Here is a 22325-nt window from a genome sequence, read left to right as displayed (position 1 = left end):
TTGGTGAGTTTTCATGAGCAAACATCTGAGAGCAACAGCCTGGCAGTGCTGGATGCCAGCTTTCCCTTTGGGCCAGTGGGTGTGGAAACTCCCGTGGCCCAAGCGCTTCCGGAGTAAGTCCTTGACTGGGACTGGCTTTCAGGCCACCAGTGAGACTGGTAGTCTCCCAGGCATGCTGCCGCCCCAGCTGCTGGAGCAAGCTGCCAGCTGAGCCTGCAAGAGACAGGCATAGCTCTTTCCAAGCCTGCCCTGGGTTGGACTGCAGGGGGACTCCCCCCCTGCAGGGGGACTGGTGGGACCTCTCCTGGCCCAGCAGCCTGGTCTGGGTGCTCCCTGGAGCAGGGAGGGAAATGGGGAATAGCCCTGGGGCACCAAGCACACCTGAAGATCAGGGCTGCGCAGTCTGCTCAAGCCAGGGCTGGTGGCCCCCGCTCAGAGGCGTGTCCTCTCCCTGCACCCCACGTTCCCCACCGCCTCAGCTCAGCCCTGGCCCCCAGGTAGTAGGGAGGAGACAACGCGACTGCAGGGATCGCTGGCAACCCCAGTAAAATAACTGTCTCTCGCTGATGTGATTTACAGCTGCTGTTCTCTGCGGGACCTCGCTGCCGGGCCTGAAGCCCCTGTGGTAAGAGATGTTTCCTGAGCTGGAACTGGGTCTCCGAAGGCTCCGCCTCATGTCCCTGCACTCATTTCCCTCAGAGCCAGGGCTCCCGGGCTGCGCCTTTGCCTTTCCGCAGGCTGGCGCAGAAGGGAAGCGCTGGCAAAGCCCACAACAAGCACTCTGCTCCTTGCTGACCTCAGAGGCTCCCCAGAGGGGTGGGCTGCTCTCTGACAAGATCTGCTCTCCTGTCCCTGCAGGAAGGGTCTCGTTTTAAGGACAGAGGAAGCCCGGGAGAGGCAGCCGTGCCAGGAGGAGGTGGCTCAGCTGAGGGCGGAGATCAGCAGCATGAAGCAGGTGATGCTGTGCTTTGGGGAGGGAGGCTCGGCCGGGCAGAACTCCTTGGGGCTGTTGGTGTGTGGGGCTGCTGACTGCAGTCACCCAGCCTTTGCTGCAGGGGCCTCCGGGGTGAGCTTTTGGGCTGCACAGGCCCTTCTGTGGCTCCAGTTTCACCAGCTTCTTCAGGCAGCGGAGGGCTCCCTTGACACACCAGCACCTCGCGCTGCTCTGGCTGGGCTCCTCAGGCAGTGGTGAGACCCAGGCTCGCTCACGGGGAGCAGCCATCACTTGCAGGGCCTAAGCCCGACTCCCAGCTGCCCTGGAGGGTGCAGAGGGTGGGGATGAGGGTGTGGGGATCCTCCTCACCCCACCTCGGGGCCATGGCTGTGGCCACAGACACTGTTCCTCAGTCCTCGCAACTCACGGCAGCCGCAGAGTCCTGCATCTCTGTGGATGAGGCTTGCCGTGCATCTCTGACGCTGGCCCTTTGCCTTATCAGGCGCTAGTAGCCACACGGAACGCTGATGTGGCCCTTTTCCCTGTTTGTGTACAGTGTTGCCAGGAATCGAAGCAGGCAGCGGCTGAGAGGGCTTCGGAAGTATACGTGGAGATGTCTGACTGGGCCCTGCAAAGCTCTGGTATGGATACCAGCAGCCCAGTCTCCTTGCCCTGCGCTTGTGCGCAGCGCTCCCCGGAGGCACCTGCGCCCCCAGCGCTGCTCTCCACAGGGGGGGAGCTGCAATGCTTGGGGGGTCCCAGAGCCAGGCTGTGGCAGAGCGGCTCTCCCAGACCCCCTCCCGGTCCCGCCCTCGGCCTCCACATGGCTGCCTCTAGTGCAGCCCCCGCACGTCTCCCCGTGCTGCTGGAGGGGCTCTCTTCCTCCCCATGGCACTGGAAAAGGGAATGGCCGGGCCATCCTTCACTGCCCGCACAGCAAGCCCTCAGCTTGGGTCTGCTGCCGTTGCCATGGGCACCACCTGTCTCCCAGACCCCTCAGACCTTCTCCTGCCAGTGCTGGGAGTACAGCCGTCACCGGGCATGTGGCTGCCGTCATTCCCCTGTGCAGCCTGGGGATGAGGACGGGACTGACAGAGGTGCAGCCAGCCGGTGCCATCAGACACAGTGTCCGAGCACCAAGCCCTCCGAGCCTGTGGCCTCCTCCAGTCATCTGCTCTCCCTTCCTTGCAGGTGCCAGCATCGACATGCGGAGAACTTCCGAGTCCTACGGCTGCAAAGGGGGCGGGTTCTCGAGGTTTATGGAGTTCTTTTGCACTCCCCCTTCTCCTGATCGTATTTTGCAGGTATTGTAGCAGAAATCATGAGGGAAGGTTTCCTTCCTTCCTGTGAAGTAGGGGACCGACCTCGGGGCTCTCTCCTCAGTCCAGGGGCACTGCTCAAGCCCACAATGTTGATCAGGTTCCTGCAACCAAAGTTCCCACACAGGGCTGGGCTTGCTAGAAAGGAGGGGTTCCCCCTGCTGCATCTTGCCCACAGTCCTCTGGTGGAAGCTGGACAAAAGGCTTTCTCCCTGGTGATCCTGATTCCACACTCATCTTTAACAGCATCTTTATGAGGGTGGGAGGCGGGAGGCGAGGGGTGCCCTGCAGAGCCCCTGGGCAGAGAGGTGTTTCTGCTGGGCCCTGACTGGGATGGTTTCGTGACCAGGATTCTCTGCTACGTAATACTGAGAGCCCCTGACAAAGGTCAGGCAGAGAAGAAGGGCTCCTGCTTCTGTCCACTTCCTCACAGGCGCCTCATTTTCAAGCTGAAATAGACCCCACAGACACACCGGCACCTACGCTTTAAGCTCCGTGGGCAGTTGTGTTGGCCCAAACACCCTCTCACCCTTCATTGCTCTCGCGTTCCGTTTGCAGCCGGATGTTTCCCCAGGAAACTGCTGGCCTTTCCCAGGGCATCAGGGCCAGGTGGTCATCAGGTTGCCAGCACGAGTCCACCTGACTGCCATCACTGTGCAGCACATCTACAAAGAAATCTCTCCTTCTGGGACTGTCACCAGTGCCCCCAAAGACATCGCTGTCTTTGTAAGTCTCTGCTGGGCGCTTCTGGCGGGGATCTGGCCCTGGGGGAAAGCCATGCCAGGGTCTTGCTTGCCTTTGTGCATCCTCTGCGGTTCGTGTTCCTCTCCCTCCTGAGCACTGCAGGGCCCTCGTGGGCTACTTCAAGGGCTCTAAGAGGTTTCCTCCCTCTTATGACTTGTTCTGGCCAAGCACCTCAGGGTTCTTGACCAAAACTCAAGGCGGGAGCCTGAGCTCCACGATGACCAGTGCTGGACTACTGCTAGAGCCCAGGAGAGGGTGGGCAGATAGCAGGGCTGACCCAGCGCGGTTCTTCCCTCTTTGTGGGGACGAGTCTGAGCTGCTCTCCTTGTGCTTTGCCCTGCAGGGAATAGATGCAGATGGAGAAGAGGAAACTCTCCTGGTGACCTTCATGTATGATGTGGCAAAAGAGGCCATTCAGACCTTCCCTCTGAAGGTACGGCCCACACATGGGGGCAGGATGCTAGGGAGCAAAGCAGGTTTGCCTGCAAGTCCACAGCAGGAGGAGCGTGAATGCTTTCTCCCTGGGCAGAGGGGGCCCGGCCACCACCGAGAGAGACCTGGCAGGGTTGGGAGGACTGAGTGGCACGTGGTGGTGGTAGCAAAAGGATAGCGAGGGCAAGGTCAGACCTGGGGGAGCACGAGTCCTGAGAGATCCCTGGCTACCCCTAGGGATCTGCCTTCAGCAAAGCCAGCTGCACATGCAGCCATGGCACCCAAGCACCATCTTTGTGCCATGGAGAAAAAGGGACGCCCACTGGAGAAAGCCGTCGGGCAGCTCCCTGGCTCCTTCCTGTGGGCTGCTGGCAGGCTGGAGGGTGTCCTCTCCTCCCAGCATCGCATGTCCCTTCTCTCCCGCTGCTCTCCCACCTCTGCCTGGAGGCAGAGCAGACAGCTGGAGCTTGGTGGGGTGTCCCACCAGTTGCCCCACACACAGGAGCACCTCCCCGTCCTCTCTGTCTGCACAGAGCAAGGCACAGAGGGAAGGGGCAGAGGGGAGGGAGACTGAACCCCAGCTGGGTGGCACGCAGAGGGTGCCAGGTGCTGTCCCCCTCCCCATGTCCCCAGCACCCCCTGCAGCCCTGGGACCAGCAGCAGCCTCAGATTGCCACAGCCACTCCCACCCGCTGCCAGGAGCTTGTTCCTAAGCAGGAGCAGAGTTGGTGGGGGGAGATACGTTGACTGCACTGTGGCTCCCAACACCCTCGATTCCTTTCCTCCCTCTTTTCGTCACAGAACTCCCCACATCCCAGAGCCTTTTCCTATATCAAACTGGTTGTGAGGAGCAACTGGGGAAGACCAAAGTACACCTGCATTTATCGAGTGCAGGTTCATGGGAAGATGGCAAAACCAGACAGCCTCAACTGAACCTTGAGAAAAAAGAAGGACAAACATAAAAAAGAAGAAGAAAAAAGTTGTGGCAACTCAGATCTGTGTAGAAGATTTGTCTCCAAAGTGGGGTGCACAATAAGGTTTATTGTGGGGAGGCAGGAGTGTGTGGAAAATGTTAGTGCTGCTACTTAAGTTTTTCTAAAAAATGAAGAATAAGCATTTAATCCAGAGTGGAGAACACATAAGAACTCATAAGTCCTATTGTTTCATTTCACATCCTAGTCAAGGTTAGGTACCTTCTGTGAGGACTCAACCCCCAACTGGAACTTCTTGATAAACTTTTAACTTTGTTCTTTCGACATCAGATCCCCTCTCTGAGATTTCTGGTTCTGTTTTCTGTTTTCAGTATCAATGGTGGCACATCACTTGGCTGCCTTGGACTCCAGTTCATATTGGAGTTCTAACATGTCCGGCACAGCAGCACTCAGCAGCAGTGTGACTGCATTCAGGCCACGATAGTCCACTGTCAGCCTCCACTCTCCGTTAGATTTTTACACTGACCATATGGAACTGTTAAAGGGTGAGCGAGTCTTGCTGATCACTCTTTGAATTTCTAGTTGACGAATCAGCTGATTGGTGGGGATAAGAGAATCTCGATTAGTGCAATATTGCCGCCGATGAATTGTTGTGGTAGCGATCTGCACCTGTTGTTCTTCAACCCTCAATAAGGGTCTTCCCAACAACAGAAGGGTCTTCCGAGAGACCACGCAAGGTAGACAACTCTTTAACTTCCTGCACCTCCAAGGCAACGCCAAAAGCCCATTGGTACCCTTTCAGGTCCTTAAGGGTCCATAGATTACGTCCCTCTCCTGACATAATCTATACCAAGGATGCATGGAGCATCTGGACCAGTCACAATGGGATGCTTTTGCCACACATTCCCAGTTAGGCTCATTTCAGCTTCCAGTATAGTCAACTCTTGGGATCCCCCTGTCACTCCAGAAATACAAATGGGTTCTGCCCCTCTACAGCTTGATGGTATTAGGGTACACTGGGCACCTGTGTCCACTAGAGCCTTATACTCCTGTGGCTCTGATGTGCCAGGCCATCGAATCCACACCGTCCGATAAGCCTGGTTGTCCCTTTCCCCCACCTGGCTGGAGGCAGGGCCCCTCTAATCCTGGTCATAGTATCCATTACTCACTTCTTGCAGAAAAGACTTAGAAGTTCCCTCGAGAGGATCAGAAGTAAGATCAGGCCTTCTACTCAGTCTGGGAAACTGCCCGCGGGAAACGGGGGTGGCACTCTTACTGGAGGGATCCCCTTTTGTGGTTGTTCCCCCCTGCATCTCCTGTACCCGTGCCCGTAGGACTGAAGTAGGCTGTCCATCTCACTTCCTCATGTCCTCTCCGTGGTCACGCAGGTAGAACCACAGGGTGCATCGTGGTGTGTAGCCTCTGTATTCTTTATCTTGAGTGGAGAAACGTCTGCTCCTAAGAGCCGAGCTACTGGCTCATACAGGTGGGGAGTAGGACGTACTCTCTTCAAGTTGCTGGACAGGGGTTGGAGCAGCCGCAGCGCCTGCCACAGAAGTGGCAGTAGCCACGCTGCCTGTTGGCCTGGTTTCCCTCTCTCTCCTGAGGATGCTGCACAGTACTGAGCAGTGTCTGCTGGATTCTGGCCAGGGCCCAGCACAGTGCGGTGAGCTGTGCCTCTCTGGAATAGCCACAGCATTTCCCTTTCAAATATTCAAATATATTCAAATATTCAGCATTTCCCTTTCAAATATTGACTGCGACGGAGACCGGCTCCAGGGCAGGTAAGACTGTGCTGGGAGAGGGGATCTGTAGCTAAAAAGGCCGACGGAAAGCTCTTTTTGGGTTTTTTTTGACGCCGGGCAAAGCCTCCTCCTCGTGCCGGGGGCTGACAGCTGGTGGGGGGGCTGCTGACTGAGACTGGGCAGAACAGGCGCCTCCCGCGGTTCATCACACCGCCAGCTCATAAGGAGCCCCATGGAGGGCAGAGGCTCTGCCCACCGAGCAGAAACCAGCGCTTGGGTGTGTGTCCTGGTCAGTGCCTCACGTGGTGGTAACTTGTACGGCCGGGTCCTGAGCCTCTGCCATTGTACAAGGTAAGTTCAATTCCTTTTAGTAGTCAGACGACTAGCGCGTTCATTCCAACTGACCCTTCCACTGTCTCTCGCTCGCAGACATCCAGATGTGGTTAGAACTAGGTCAAAGGCTATTGTTAAGAAAGCTGTGGGCACCCAGACAGAGGCCCCACACAAACACATGGGTGTCCGGGCCTCTGGCTGCAGGGAGTGCCGGGGCCTGGCCCTTGCCATGGAGGGGAGTGGGGACAACACCTGTGTCAGATGTGAACAGGTGAATGATCTCCTCAGCCTGGTGGTTGAGCTGAAGGAGGAAGTGGAAAGGTTGAGGACTATCAGGGAGTGCGAGAGGGAGATCGACTGGTGGGCCCACTCCCTGAGAGTAAGGGAACATGTTGAGGCCTCACAGACACCAGAGGACCCTCTCCCCACTTCTCACCCAGCAGTAGAAGGGGATGTCAGAGAAGAGGGGGAATCTACAGAGAGACTTAGATAGATTGGATCATTGGGCCAACATCAACGGTATGAGTTTCAACAAGGGCAAGTGCCAGGTTCTGCACTTGGGCCACAATAACCCCAAGCAGCGCTACAGGCTTGGGGAAATGTGGCTGGAAAGCTGCCTGGAAGAAAGAGACCCGGGGGTTCTAATTGACAAGCGGCTGAATATGAGCTGGCAGTGTGCCCAGGTGGCCAAGAAAGCCAACGGCATCCTGGCTTGTTTTAGAAATAGCGTGACCAGCAGAAGTAGGGAGGTGATTGTGCCCCTTTATTCAGCACTGGTGAGGCCACACCTCGAGTATTGTGTCCAGTTTTGGGCACCTCAATACAAGAGAGATATCGAGGTGCTGGAGCGAGTGCAGAGGAGGGCAACGAAGCTGGTGAAGGGCCTGGAAAACAAATCAGATGAAGAGCGGTTGAAGGAGCTGGGACTGTTTAGTATGAGGAAGAGAAGGCTGAGGGGAGACCTCATCACTCTCTACAACTACTTGAAAGGACACTGTAGAGAGGTTGGTGCTGGTCTCTTCTCACAGGTAATTAATGACATAACGAGAGGGAATGGCTTCAAGCTCCAACAGGGTAGGTTTAGACTGAACATTAGGAAAGAATTTTTCACAGAAAGAGTGGTCGGGCATTGGAAGAGGCTACCCAGGGAGGTGGTTGAGTCACCATCCCTGGATGTGTTTAAGAGCCGTTTAGATGTGGTGTGGGGGGATATGATATAGGGGAGAACTTGTAGTGTAGGGTAGATGGTTGGACTCGATGATCCCAAGGGTCTCTTCCAACCTGGACGATTCTATGATTCTATGATTCTATCACTTTATCAGGGTCCTCTAGTCGTTTGCGGGTGAAGTCCCAAACCATGGGAGGTGAGAAGCTCTCTAGATACCTGCCCATATTCTCCTACAGTGCCATGCCACCCATTACCATCCAGCCTCGAGGCAGATCTCTGTGTGATAGTCCTAAATAGGTGTTTGACCCTAAACAAGACACGTAACACATTCAGGAGACAAAACGAAAGGACCACACTGGTTTCAGCATCCCAAGGGTATTCAAAATTCACAAAAGCTGTCACACCTGACCTGAAGGAGAAAAGGGAAGTGAAAGAGCTGGGGAAAGTATTCACATCATAAGTTGATATTACATAGGACAGCAAAATATGATCCTGATCCCTATTCCAAGGTTGATAAAACAGCATTGCGGGGAATACATAAACCATATAGGAATTTACATAGCTGAGCGTGTAAATACGATACAGTGTGTTCTGTATCGTTGCCATCTCGACTGTTTCCCCACCATTCTTCAACTCTTACAACCAGCTCTGAGTCTCCGTGTCCCACCTGCCCCTGACTGGCCCCATCCTCCTGACACCCACCCTTTAAGTATTTATAAGGGTTGGGCAGATTTCCCCTTCAGCCTTCTCTTCTCTGGACTAAAAGACCCAAGACCCTCAGCTTTTCCTCCTACGAGAGATGCTCCAGGCCCCTCATCATCTTTGTAGCCCTTTGCTGTACCCTCTCCAGCAGTCCCCTGTCCTCCTTGAACTGGGGAGCCCACTACTGGACACCGTGCTCCAGATGGGGCCTCACCACAGCAGAGTGGAGGGGGGAGGATAACCTCCCTCAAGCTGCTGGTCACACTCTTCCTGATGCCATTGGCCTTCTTGGCCACAAAGGCAAATTGTTATCTCATGTTCATCCTATTGTCCATCAGGACTCCTAGGTCTTTCTCCTCAGAGCTGCTCTCCATCAGGTCAGCCCCAACCTGTCCTGGTGCAGAGGTCCCCCCCTGTCAGCTGAAAGCCCAAGCCATGCCCTGAGTGCCCCTGGGCAGGGGCTTTGAGCCCGTCCTCCTGCATCCTCTGGGCCTGAGCCCTGCTGAGGCTTGACCTGTCCTCTCTGCTTTTTGGCAGTGCTGTCAGAGCCCAGAGAAGAGAGAGTATACGCCTTTTTTGGGTCAAACTCAGGTACTGAGCAGACCTGCTGGAGTCCCTAAGTGGGAGAAACGTCCCAAAACCTGGGAGGGGCTGCTGGAGAAAAGGCTGGAACGAGTGTCTGTAGAGCTGCCAGCCAAGAGGTCACCAGGCCCCTCGGCAGCTCTGGCAGTCTCCACTCACCCCTGGCCCTGACCTGGTCACCTGAGCCCGTTCCAGTCCCTGCAGCTTCCTAAGGCAGAAATGGATCCCAACGTGCAATGGAAACCTTTCTCATCTGTGCTTCCTTCTAGATGAGGCTGATGGCAATGGATATCCTCCTTATCAAATGGATCTTGGATTGCATCCCCTAGGGCTTCCTGCAGGTACGTTCTCAGTGTCCCTTTCCTTGAAAGCAGAAACCTTGACAATGTGGCAAGAGCTTATTCATGTGCGATTTTCTATAAGACCCTCTCAGGGTCAACGGCTTCCCGAATCCTTGCCCTATTCCTGTCTTGGAGCCCGAGATCAGTCCCAAAGCTAAGTCAGTGGGAGGAAGGAGCATTTCCCTTTTAATCCTTTTTCCATGGGAAATGACTTTGCTCCTTCCGTGGCTGATGTGCTGTCGTGGTTTCGGCCGAATTTACCAAAACCAGACCGACAGATGGCCCTTCCCCCCCCTTCTCCCCCCTCCAAAAGAGGAGAGAGGAGGAGAAAGAGATAAGGAGGTTCAGAAGTTTAGAATGAACTAAACTACTTTAATGAAGAATTAATATTAAAATAAAAATAAAGAAGAAAATAATAAAATAGATACAATATATACAAAACCATATCAAGCTCCCAGGATGACAGTCACGTCACCGGCAGGCACTGGGGAAGGCCCGGACTGGACTCAGTGACGAATGGGAACTGGATTCCAGCTCTGGAGTCAGGAACACACGGATCGGGATCAAGGGCAGATGAACAGACAGAGTCCTCTCTGGACGTCGGCCATCGCGGAAAGAAGGGCTGACCCTTTGATCCCTCAGCTTTTATACTGAGCATGGGGCAGATGGGATGGAATACCCCAGTTGGTCAGGTTTGGGTCACCTGTCCTGTCCGCTCCTCCCCACTAATGTGACCCCTCTACGTTTTTTCCGTTTCCGACCCTCTAAGGGGGCAAATAACGAAATTGGCTGCCCTTGGTTGTTATAGCAATAAGGATAAGCAAGGGCCTCCCTGCATACCATTCCTTGGCATGGAGCACAAACATTGGTCTGATCATTCTGAGAACGAGCAGTTTTCTCCACAATATGCCGTTAATTTCAGAGAGTTAGAGGAGGCCGAGCTAGGATGTACAGTTACAGAACAGAAAATTGGTTCAGTTTTACTTCAAACCGGGACATGTGCAGACGTGGGGAAGAGCAGAGAGGGAACGGGTCAGGCCCAGTGACGTGCCCTCGGGCCAACGTAGGTCACAATAAAGGGCGGAGGCTTCTCCTGGGTGTTTATTTGGGAGACGTGCCTGAAGGGGAGGCTCTTCCAGCTCCTTGGCTGGATCCTGCACTAGATCCAGGCTGACGCCGCAGGGTGAATTGTCTGTCCCTGCTGACCTCACCGGCTTTGCACTGCTTTTCTGTAATTGATTGATACGAAACTGAACCAAACACTTTCTGTGAAGGTCTTCCAAGAGAGAAGTACCCAGCTGAAGAAGGGAAAATGTCCCCGGAGCCATCTAAAGTCTTCAGGGACCTTCTGAAGGAACTGAAGGGAGAACACGGTGGGTGTATTTCACTCTGCAGTAGCCGTGGGACTCGGACAACAGAGGTTTTCGCTCCCCGTCTGGACGGGCTGTAGCCTGCAGAGCAGGAAGGGATCCATCAGAGCCTCACCGCAGCCATGCTGGGTTTCAGCCCTTGTGGGCGCTGCCGAGCCCCAGGGATGGTCCAGGGCCTCTGCGGCCAGTAGTGGCTCCAGCCGGGTGCCAGGGGCAGCCGCTGCCCCACTTTGACCATGAGGACTCAGTGCTGTTTGCGCAGAGGTCGGGGGCAGATTTGGGGTCCTGGCACATGCTGCACTTGTGTCCAGCCAGGCCGGGCCATGGAGGACCGTCCTCGTGTCCCACACCCAGCTGAGGCCTCAGCAGCCTCCTCTCTCCACAAAGACGCCTCTGCGGCTTCAGGAGCCTGGCTGGAAGCTGGCGGCCGCCCCCGGCACCCAGACAAACCGGCCCGCTGCCCCAGCACAGAATCACACAATCACAGAATGATGTGGGGTCGGAAGGGACCTCTGGAGATCATCTAGTCCAACACCCCTGCCAAAGCAGGTCCACCTAGAGCAGGTTGCACGGGAACTTGGCCAGGCGGGTTTTGAATGTCTCCAGAGACGGAGACTCCACCATGTCTCTGGGCGGCCTATTCCAGAGCTCTGCCGCCCTCAAAGGAAAGAAGTTCCTCCTCATGTTTAGATGGAACTTCTTATGTTCAAGTTTGTGCCCATTTCCTCTTGTCCTGTCACTGGGCACCACTGAAAAAAGACTGGCCCCATCCTGACACCCACCCTTTTAGTATTTATAGGTGTTGATCAGATCCCCATCTATAAGCGCCAAGTCCACCGCAAAGGCTTTGCTTAGGGATAGATGCCACCCCCAAATGCTTATATGTAGCATTTTGAAACCTTCTCAAAGGCTTTATGGAAAGAAAACCTTAATTCAGGGAAAGATGGAGATATCTGTCTAACACGCAAGTAAATTTACTGACTTCAGGATGTAAAAGCTCCAGGACTAGAGTCTCATAATTCCTTCAGGACATGCCTCGGAGCATTTAAAAAAGAATAAAGTACGCTTTTAACCTGTTAACAGAAACTGTAAGATCTCTCTGCTTGATATGCTAAATTCTGTATTTCAGACTAAACAATGCAGTTTCCATTGGTTTAGAGTAAACTCCCTGTGCTCAGGGGCAGAGTACAGGCGAGCGATAACTCATGAGCCTTCGAATTACAAAATACATGTTTGAATGAACTGGCCATTTAGGCACTTCTGCAATATTTCACCACGGTTCAAATCTTACTGATGTAAATGTCAGCTAAATAAAAATGATGTATTTTTTCCTGCATTATACTGAATTATCAGAGAAACAAAGCATTCCTGTATCACTCAAACTACTATTTTTTTTTCCTCTGTAGGTCGCTTGTTTGAGGGACAGAGGAATTGGCAGCCTGCTACGGAGCAGTCTGGTTGAAAGTATATTGGAGAAATTTAAACATGACCTTGATAAAGTCTGTACTCAGGAGAAAAGACAGGAGTCCCAAATGTGTAAAGAACATGGAGAAAACATAAATTTGTTATGAATTTTTATCCCTTTTCAGTAGGGGAGTAGGACATATTCTCTTCAAGTTGCTAAACCTTCCAGGACAGTTTCTCCGCAGCTGAGACAAGAGGGGAAGAGAGACTTTCTGAAGGAAAGAAGGAATCTATTCCTGAAGGAATAGATTTAACAATCATGGGAGCGGCTGTGGTCACTGAGAGGCCAAATGATGAGCTAAAAATACTGGAAACACTGAAAGCTGTACCAACAAAGCTGAGGAGTAAAACTAGCATGGGTTTAGGATTGTAGTTTTGGCTCAGCCTGTGAACATTAAAACAAAAGGAGGAAGACCTCCTCCGGCTGTGAAACAGTATCCTATTCCCCAAGAGGGTGAGAAAAGTGTCCAGAAGTGAACAGACCGGCATCTATCCCAAGGAATTTTAAAAGTATGTGTGTCACCTTATAACTGGAATATACTCCCTGGAAAAGAGACTCAATTAGATGAGGATGGGGACCCGGAATATGTACAATATTTGTACAAGAGCTACGGGTAATTAGTGGAAATACTGTAGAAACAGTATGCAGCCCAAGCTCCACCACCACATGGAGCACACAGATATGAAATGATCCTTCTCACAGCAGATAATATCATCTTGAAAAGATTAACTCCTTTGAATCCACCGGCCTTAATAGCCTTGCCTGACGCTGGGGAAAACCATCACCAATGTGGGCAGAGACGAATGAGCCCACAGGGTCTACCCCCCCTGCTCAGCCCTGGGGAGCCCCACTGTGACATCAGAGCTGTCACTGTGAGGTCACAGCTGCCGCCCCCACAGCCCTGTGGCTCACGGGAAAGGAGCCCACACTTGTCCTGGGGCTGTGGCCTGGGCCAGGTTCCTGCTGGCCACAGCGTGGGACTGCTGACGAGCTGGTTTTTTGCGTCAGGACAGAGAGCAGGCCTTTGCCTGAGATGGCAAAGAGAAAGGCCCCCTGTGGAAAACGCCGAGTGGCCTCCCGCTCCTTGAGGCCCGAGGCTGACCAAGAGCCTGCGGGGGAGGCGGCAGGACTGAGTGGCCGCCAGATGAGGTAGGAAGCAGGCTGCTCCTGCCCAGGGCATCAGGAGCCCGGGGTGGTAGCCCGGAGGAGGCCCAAGGTGGTCAGTGGGGTGCGGTGCAGCGTGGGGAAGGGCGTGAGACAGGGTGAGGATGGGGCTGTGCTGCCGGGCAGGCTGCCTGAGGCGGGGGACTGCTGCTGCCAGCTTGCTCCCTCTTCTCCCAGGGCAGCCTGTCCAGCAATGCAGGGAGAAAGGAGGCGGGGGGTGCCTGGCAGCAGCCTGGCCCTGCTGCCCTCTCTCGCTGCTGCTGGGACAGCCCCTCTTCGGGCAGGGGCTGCTCAGGCTGCTCCTGCCCACCTCAGCTCCCGCCGCCTGGGGATGGTGGTGCCACCATTTGTCTTTGTCCTCCCACAGGGACCTGGGCGCTGATGTGGAGCTGGTGATGCGCCCTTCAACTCCCAGCTCGGCCACTCGAGGGGCTCCCAAGTGGTGCACCAAGGCCACAGAAATTGCAAGTAAGCTCAGCACTGCTGCTGGCTGCGAAGTCCTCTGGGGTGGACTTGGAGAGCTGGGCTGTGCTGGAGCTCTGGACAATTGGCACAAGTGGCAGGAGAAGCACAGGCTGCCCTGCTCTTTGCCCCAGGGAGGGAGTGCTGGGACTTGGTGCCCGCCTCCCTGCAGGGAGCTGCGACACACCTGGCTGGGCATCCTAGAGAAGAGATCTCAGGAGGCAGGCTTAACTTTTCACTGGTTTCTTTGCCCAGGGATGGTCTTCAGCCTTCCTTGCCTTCTGGTGGGTGCCCTGGTCTCCCTGTGGAGACATCTCCCAAGATTGTGCCTCTTCTCCATGTACGTATGACACGTTTCTGCTATGGACCAGGGGGAATGGGGATGTCTGAGGGCCAATGCCAGCAGAGGGCAGAGCAGAGGGTGTTCCCCATCCAGGAACCTGGGGATGCCAGTCAATCACCTCAGCTCAGGTGCTGCTCGTGCTGCAGCCATTCTCAGGGAGAGCCAAGAGCAAAGGGCCCCGGCTGTCTCGCACCCAGGCGTTTGCTGGAGCTCCAAGCTTTGGCCGTGGAAGGACAAACTGCTGCATAGCCAAATGCTCGGGGGCAGAGCCAAGGCTCCACAGGGCAAGGGTTTTCCCCAGCAAGAGACCGCCCGGCTCTGGGAGGGAGGAAAAGCCAGACACGGCTCCTGTGCTTCCCCACCGGGCAGGAAAACACCCCTAAGAGGGAGGTGTGGGATCGCAAGTGACAACAGGCTTTCTCAGCCACAGAGAGAGCAAGGTCCACACCAGAAAGACTGCTGAGAAGCACTCTTCATTTGCTTGATGTCTCTGCTTCCCAGGATGATTTTCCTTCCCTTTTGGAAGGTGTCCTGGAGAACTTCCTTTGGGAAGAGCTGCCAGCAGCGTTCAGCGCTGTGGACAGAAATCCTGTTCCTCCTGGGCGCTGCTCTGTCAGCCCTCTGTCAGCAGCAGGCTTCCAAAATGGTGCCTTCTCCGCCTGAAAAGGGAAATCCACCTGTGAACGGGTTTGCCCAAGACGTGGATCACTGACAGCACCAGGACTCCCTCTTTTTCAGGCAAAAGATGGCCCCGCAGAAGAAGAGGTTCTTGCAAGTCATCTTGTTGCTCCTGGTGGCCCTTGGTGAGTTTTCATGAGCAAACATCTGAGAGCAACAGCCTGGCAGTGCTGGATGCCAGCTTTCCCTTTGGGCCAGTGGGTGTGGAAACTCCCGTGGCCCAAGCGCTTCCGGAGTAAGTCCTTGACTGGGACTGGCTTTCAGGCCACCAGTGAGACTGGTAGTCTCCCAGGCATGCTGCCGCCCCAGCTGCTGGAGCAAGCTGCCAGCTGAGCCTGCAAGAGACAGGCATAGCTCTTTCCAAGCCTGCCCTGGGTTGGACTGCAGGGGGACTCCCCCCCTGCAGGGGGACTGGTGGGACCTCTCCTGGCCCAGCAGCCTGGTCTGGGTGCTCCCTGGAGCAGGGAGGGAAATGGGGAATAGCCCTGGGGCACCAAGCACACCTGAAGATCAGGGCTGCGCAGTCTGCTCAAGCCAGGGCTGGTGGCCCCCGCTCAGAGGCGTGTCCTCTCCCTGCACCCCACGTTCCCCACCGCCTCAGCTCAGCCCTGGCCCCCAGGTAGTAGGGAGGAGACAACGCGACTGCAGGGATCGCTGGCAACCCCAGTAAAATAACTGTCTCTCGCTGATGTGATTTACAGCTGCTGTTCTCTGCGGGACCTCGCTGCCGGGCCTGAAGCCCCTGTGGTAAGAGATGTTTCCTGAGCTGGAACTGGGTCTCCGAAGGCTCCGCCTCATGTCCCTGCACTCATTTCCCTCAGAGCCAGGGCTCCCGGGCTGCGCCTTTGCCTTTCCGCAGGCTGGCGCAGAAGGGAAGCGCTGGCAAAGCCCACAACAAGCACTCTGCTCCTTGCTGACCTCAGAGGCTCCCCAGAGGGGTGGGCTGCTCTCTGACAAGATCTGCTCTCCTGTCCCTGCAGGAAGGGTCTCGTTTTAAGGACAGAGGAAGCCCGGGAGAGGCAGCCGTGCCAGGAGGAGGTGGCTCAGCTGAGGGCGGAGATCAGCAGCATGAAGCAGGTGATGCTGTGCTTTGGGGAGGGAGGCTCGGCCGGGCAGAACTCCTTGGGGCTGTTGGTGTGTGGGGCTGCTGACTGCAGTCACCCAGCCTTTGCTGCAGGGGCCTCCGGGGTGAGCTTTTGGGCTGCACAGGCCCTTCTGTGGCTCCAGTTTCACCAGCTTCTTCAGGCAGCGGAGGGCTCCCTTGACACACCAGCACCTCGCGCTGCTCTGGCTGGGCTCCTCAGGCAGTGGTGAGACCCAGGCTCGCTCACGGGGAGCAGCCATCACTTGCAGGGCCTAAGCCCGACTCCCAGCTGCCCTGGAGGGTGCAGAGGGTGGGGATGAGGGTGTGGGGATCCTCCTCACCCCACCTCGGGGCCATGGCTGTGGCCACAGACACTGTTCCTCAGTCCTCGCAACTCACGGCAGCCGCAGAGTCCTGCATCTCTGTGGATGAGGCTTGCCGTGCATCTCTGACGCTGGCCCTTTGCCTTATCAGGCGCTAGTAGCCACACGGAACGCTGATGTGGCCCTTTTCCCTGTTTGTGTACAGTGTTGCCAGGAATCGAAGCAGGCAGCGGCTGAGAGGGCTTCGGAAGTATACGTGGAGATGTCTGACTGGGCCCTGCAAAGCTCTGGTATGGATACCAGCAGCCCAGTCTCCTTGCCCTGCGCTTGTGCGCAGCGCTCCCCGGAGGCACCTGCGCCCCCAGCGCTGCTCTCCACAGGGGGGGAGCTGCAATGCTTGGGGGGTCCCAGAGCCAGGCTGTGGCAGAGCGGCTCTCCCAGACCCCCTCCCGGTCCCGCCCTCGGCCTCCACATGGCTGCCTCTAGTGCAGCCCCCGCACGTCTCCCCGTGCTGCTGGAGGGGCTCTCTTCCTCCCCATGGCACTGGAAAAGGGAATGGCCGGGCCATCCTTCACTGCCCGCACAGCAAGCCCTCAGCTTGGGTCTGCTGCCGTTGCCATGGGCACCACCTGTCTCCCAGACCCCTCAGACCTTCTCCTGCCAGTGCTGGGAGTACAGCCGTCACCGGGCATGTGGCTGCCGTCATTCCCCTGTGCAGCCTGGGGATGAGGACGGGACTGACAGAGGTGCAGCCAGCCGGTGCCATCAGACACAGTGTCCGAGCACCAAGCCCTCCGAGCCTGTGGCCTCCTCCAGTCATCTGCTCTCCCTTCCTTGCAGGTGCCAGCATCGACATGCGGAGAACTTCCGAGTCCTACGGCTGCAAAGGGGGCGGGTTCTCGAGGTTTATGGAGTTCTTTTGCACTCCCCCTTCTCCTGATCGTATTTTGCAGGTATTGTAGCAGAAATCATGAGGGAAGGTTTCCTTCCTTCCTGTGAAGTAGGGGACCGACCTCGGGGCTCTCTCCTCAGTCCAGGGGCACTGCTCAAGCCCACAATGTTGATCAGGTTCCTGCAACCAAAGTTCCCACACAGGGCTGGGCTTGCTAGAAAGGAGGGGTTCCCCCTGCTGCATCTTGCCCACAGTCCTCTGGTGGAAGCTGGACAAAAGGCTTTCTCCCTGGTGATCCTGATTCCACACTCATCTTTAACAGCATCTTTATGAGGGTGGGAGGCGGGAGGCGAGGGGTGCCCTGCAGAGCCCCTGGGCAGAGAGGTGTTTCTGCTGGGCCCTGACTGGGATGGTTTCGTGACCAGGATTCTCTGCTACGTAATACTGAGAGCCCCTGACAAAGGTCAGGCAGAGAAGAAGGGCTCCTGCTTCTGTCCACTTCCTCACAGGCGCCTCATTTTCAAGCTGAAATAGACCCCACAGACACACCGGCACCTACGCTTTAAGCTCCGTGGGCAGTTGTGTTGGCCCAAACACCCTCTCACCCTTCATTGCTCTCGCGTTCCGTTTGCAGCCGGATGTTTCCCCAGGAAACTGCTGGCCTTTCCCAGGGCATCAGGGCCAGGTGGTCATCAGGTTGCCAGCACGAGTCCACCTGACTGCCATCACTGTGCAGCACATCTACAAAGAAATCTCTCCTTCTGGGACTGTCACCAGTGCCCCCAAAGACATCGCTGTCTTTGTAAGTCTCTGCTGGGCGCTTCTGGCGGGGATCTGGCCCTGGGGGAAAGCCATGCCAGGGTCTTGCTTGCCTTTGTGCATCCTCTGCGGTTCGTGTTCCTCTCCCTCCTGAGCACTGCAGGGCCCTCGTGGGCTACTTCAAGGGCTCTAAGAGGTTTCCTCCCTCTTATGACTTGTTCTGGCCAAGCACCTCAGGGTTCTTGACCAAAACTCAAGGCGGGAGCCTGAGCTCCACGATGACCAGTGCTGGACTACTGCTAGAGCCCAGGAGAGGGTGGGCAGATAGCAGGGCTGACCCAGCGCGGTTCTTCCCTCTTTGTGGGGACGAGTCTGAGCTGCTCTCCTTGTGCTTTGCCCTGCAGGGAATAGATGCAGATGGAGAAGAGGAAACTCTCCTGGTGACCTTCATGTATGATGTGGCAAAAGAGGCCATTCAGACCTTCCCTCTGAAGGTACGGCCCACACATGGGGGCAGGATGCTAGGGAGCAAAGCAGGTTTGCCTGCAAGTCCACAGCAGGAGGAGCGTGAATGCTTTCTCCCTGGGCAGAGGGGGCCCGGCCACCACCGAGAGAGACCTGGCAGGGTTGGGAGGACTGAGTGGCACGTGGTGGTGGTAGCAAAAGGATAGCGAGGGCAAGGTCAGACCTGGGGGAGCACGAGTCCTGAGAGATCCCTGGCTACCCCTAGGGATCTGCCTTCAGCAAAGCCAGCTGCACATGCAGCCATGGCACCCAAGCACCATCTTTGTGCCATGGAGAAAAAGGGACGCCCACTGGAGAAAGCCGTCGGGCAGCTCCCTGGCTCCTTCCTGTGGGCTGCTGGCAGGCTGGAGGGTGTCCTCTCCTCCCAGCATCGCATGTCCCTTCTCTCCCGCTGCTCTCCCACCTCTGCCTGGAGGCAGAGCAGACAGCTGGAGCTTGGTGGGGTGTCCCACCAGTTGCCCCACACACAGGAGCACCTCCCCGTCCTCTCTGTCTGCACAGAGCAAGGCACAGAGGGAAGGGGCAGAGGGGAGGGAGACTGAACCCCAGCTGGGTGGCACGCAGAGGGTGCCAGGTGCTGTCCCCCTCCCCATGTCCCCAGCACCCCCTGCAGCCCTGGGACCAGCAGCAGCCTCAGATTGCCACAGCCACTCCCACCCGCTGCCAGGAGCTTGTTCCTAAGCAGGAGCAGAGTTGGTGGGGGGAGATACGTTGACTGCACTGTGGCTCCCAACACCCTCGATTCCTTTCCTCCCTCTTTTCGTCACAGAACTCCCCACATCCCAGAGCCTTTTCCTATATCAAACTGGTTGTGAGGAGCAACTGGGGAAGACCAAAGTACACCTGCATTTATCGAGTGCAGGTTCATGGGAAGATGGCAAAACCAGACAGCCTCAACTGAACCTTGAGAAAAAAGAAGGACAAACATAAAAAAGAAGAAGAAAAAAGTTGTGGCAACTCAGATCTGTGTAGAAGATTTGTCTCCAAAGTGGGGTGCACAATAAGGTTTATTGTGGGGAGGCAGGAGTGTGTGGAAAATGTTAGTGCTGCTACTTAAGTTTTTCTAAAAAATGAAGAATAAGCATTTAATCCAGAGTGGAGAACACATAAGAACTCATAAGTCCTATTGTTTCATTTCACATCCTAGTCAAGGTTAGGTACCTTCTGTGAGGACTCAACCCCCAACTGGAACTTCTTGATAAACTTTTAACTTTGTTCTTTCGACATCAGATCCCCTCTCTGAGATTTCTGGTTCTGTTTTCTGTTTTCAGTATCAATGGTGGCACATCACTTGGCTGCCTTGGACTCCAGTTCATATTGGAGTTCTAACATGTCCGGCACAGCAGCACTCAGCAGCAGTGTGACTGCATTCAGGCCACGATAGTCCACTGTCAGCCTCCACTCTCCGTTAGATTTTTACACTGACCATATGGAACTGTTAAAGGGTGAGCGAGTCTTGCTGATCACTCTTTGAATCTCTAGTTGATGAATCAGCTGATTGATGGGGATAAGAGAATCTCGATTAGTGCAATATTGCCGCCGATGAATTGTTGTGGTAGCGATCTGCACCTGTTGTTCTTCAACCCTCAATAAGGGTCTTCCCAACAACAGAAGGGTCTTCCGAGAGACCACGCAAGGTAGACAACTCTTTAACTTCCTGCACCTCCAAGGCAACGCCAAAAGCCCATTGGTACCCTTTCAGGTCCTTAAGGTCCATAGATTACGTCCCTCTCCTGACATAATCTATACCAAGGATGCATGGAGCATCTGGACCAGTCACAATGGGATGCTTTTGCCACACATTCCCAGTTAGGCTCATTTCAGCTTCCAGTATAGTCAACTCTTGGGATCCCCCTGTCACTCCAGAAATACAAATGGGTTCTGCCCCTCTATAGCTTGATGGTATTAGGGTACACTGGGCACCTGTGTCCACTAGAGCCTTATACTCCTGTGGCTCTGATGTGCCAGGCCATCGAATCCACACCGTCCGATAAGCCTGGTTGTCCCTTTCCCCCACCTGGCTGGAGGCAGGGCCCCTCTAATCCTGGTCATAGTATCCATTACTCACTTCTTGCAGAAAAGACTTAGAAGTTCCCTCGAGAGGATCAGAAGTAAGATCAGGCCTTCTACTCAGTCTGGGAAACTGCCCGCGGGAAACGGGGGTGGCACTCTTACTGGAGGGATCCCCTTTTGTGGTTGTTCCCCCCTGCATCTCCTGTACCCGTGCCCGTAGGACTGAAGTAGGCTGTCCATCTCACTTCCTCATGTCCTCTCCGTGGTCACGCAGGTAGAACCACAGGGTGCATCGTGGTGTGTAGCCTCTGTATTCTTTATCTTGAGTGGAGAAACGTCTGCTCCTAAGAGCCGAGCTACTGGCTCATACAGGTGGGGAGTAGGACGTACTCTCTTCAAGTTGCTGGACAGGGGTTGGAGCAGCCGCAGCGCCTGCCACAGAAGTGGCAGTAGCCACGCTGCCTGTTGGCCTGGTTTCCCTCTCTCTCCTGAGGATGCTGCACAGTACTGAGCAGTGTCTGCTGGATTCTGGCCAGGGCCCAGCACAGTGCGGTGAGCTGTGCCTCTCTGGAATAGCCACAGCATTTCCCTTTCAAATATTCAAATATATTCAAATATTCAGCATTTCCCTTTCAAATATTGACTGCGACGGAGACCGGCTCCAGGGCAGGTAAGACTGTGCTGGGAGAGGGGATCTGTAGCTAAAAAGGCCGACGGAAAGCTCTTTTTGGGTTTTTTTTGACGCCGGGCAAAGCCTCCTCCTCGTGCCGGGGGCTGACAGCTGGTGGGGGGGCTGCTGACTGAGACTGGGCAGAACAGGCGCCTCCCGCGGTTCATCACACCGCCAGCTCATAAGGAGCCCCATGGAGGGCAGAGGCTCTGCCCACCGAGCAGAAACCAGCGCTTGGGTGTGTGTCCTGGTCAGTGCCTCACGTGGTGGTAACTTGTACGGCCGGGTCCTGAGCCTCTGCCATTGTACAAGGTAAGTTCAATTCCTTTTAGTAGTCAGACGACTAGCGCGTTCATTCCAACTGACCCTTCCACTGTCTCTCGCTCGCAGACATCCAGATGTGGTTAGAACTAGGTCAAAGGCTATTGTTAAGAAAGCTGTGGGCACCCAGACAGAGGCCCCACACAAACACATGGGTGTCCGGGCCTCTGGCTGCAGGGAGTGCCGGGGCCTGGCCCTTGCCATGGAGGGGAGTGGGGACAACACCTGTGTCAGATGTGAACAGGTGAATGATCTCCTCAGCCTGGTGGTTGAGCTGAAGGAGGAAGTGGAAAGGTTGAGGACTATCAGGGAGTGCGAGAGGGAGATCGACTGGTGGGCCCACTCCCTGAGAGTAAGGGAACATGTTGAGGCCTCACAGACACCAGAGGACCCTCTCCCCACTTCTCACCCAGCAGTAGAAGGGGATGTCAGAGAAGAGGGGGAATCTACAGAGAGACTTAGATAGATTGGATCATTGGGCCAACATCAACGGTATGAGTTTCAACAAGGGCAAGTGCCAGGTTCTGCACTTGGGCCACAATAACCCCAAGCAGCGCTACAGGCTTGGGGAAATGTGGCTGGAAAGCTGCCTGGAAGAAAGAGACCCGGGGGTTCTAATTGACAAGCGGCTGAATATGAGCCGGCAGTGTGCCCAGGTGGCCAAGAAAGCCAACGGCATCCTGGCTTGTTTTAGAAATAGCGTGACCAGCAGAAGTAGGGAGGTGATTGTGCCCCTTTATTCAGCACTGGTGAGGCCACACCTCGAGTATTGTGTCCAGTTTTGGGCACCTCAATACAAGAGAGATATCGAGGTGCTGGAGCGAGTGCAGAGGAGGGCAACGAAGCTGGTGAAGGGCCTGGAAAACAAATCATATGAAGAGCGGTTGAAGGAGCTGGGACTGTTTAGTATGAGGAAGAGAAGGCTGAGGGGAGACCTCATCACTCTCTACAACTACTTGAAAGGACACTGTAGAGAGGTTGGTGCTGGTCTCTTCTCACAGGTAATTAATGACATAACGAGAGG

The sequence above is a fragment of the Numenius arquata genome, chromosome 9 (genome assembly GCF_964106895.1).
Source record: "Numenius arquata chromosome 9, bNumArq3.hap1.1, whole genome shotgun sequence".
Classification (NCBI taxonomy): domain Eukaryota; kingdom Metazoa; phylum Chordata; class Aves; order Charadriiformes; family Scolopacidae; genus Numenius; species Numenius arquata.
The sequence above is the reverse complement of the archived record's forward strand: the minus strand, read 5'-3'. Positions refer to the sequence as shown.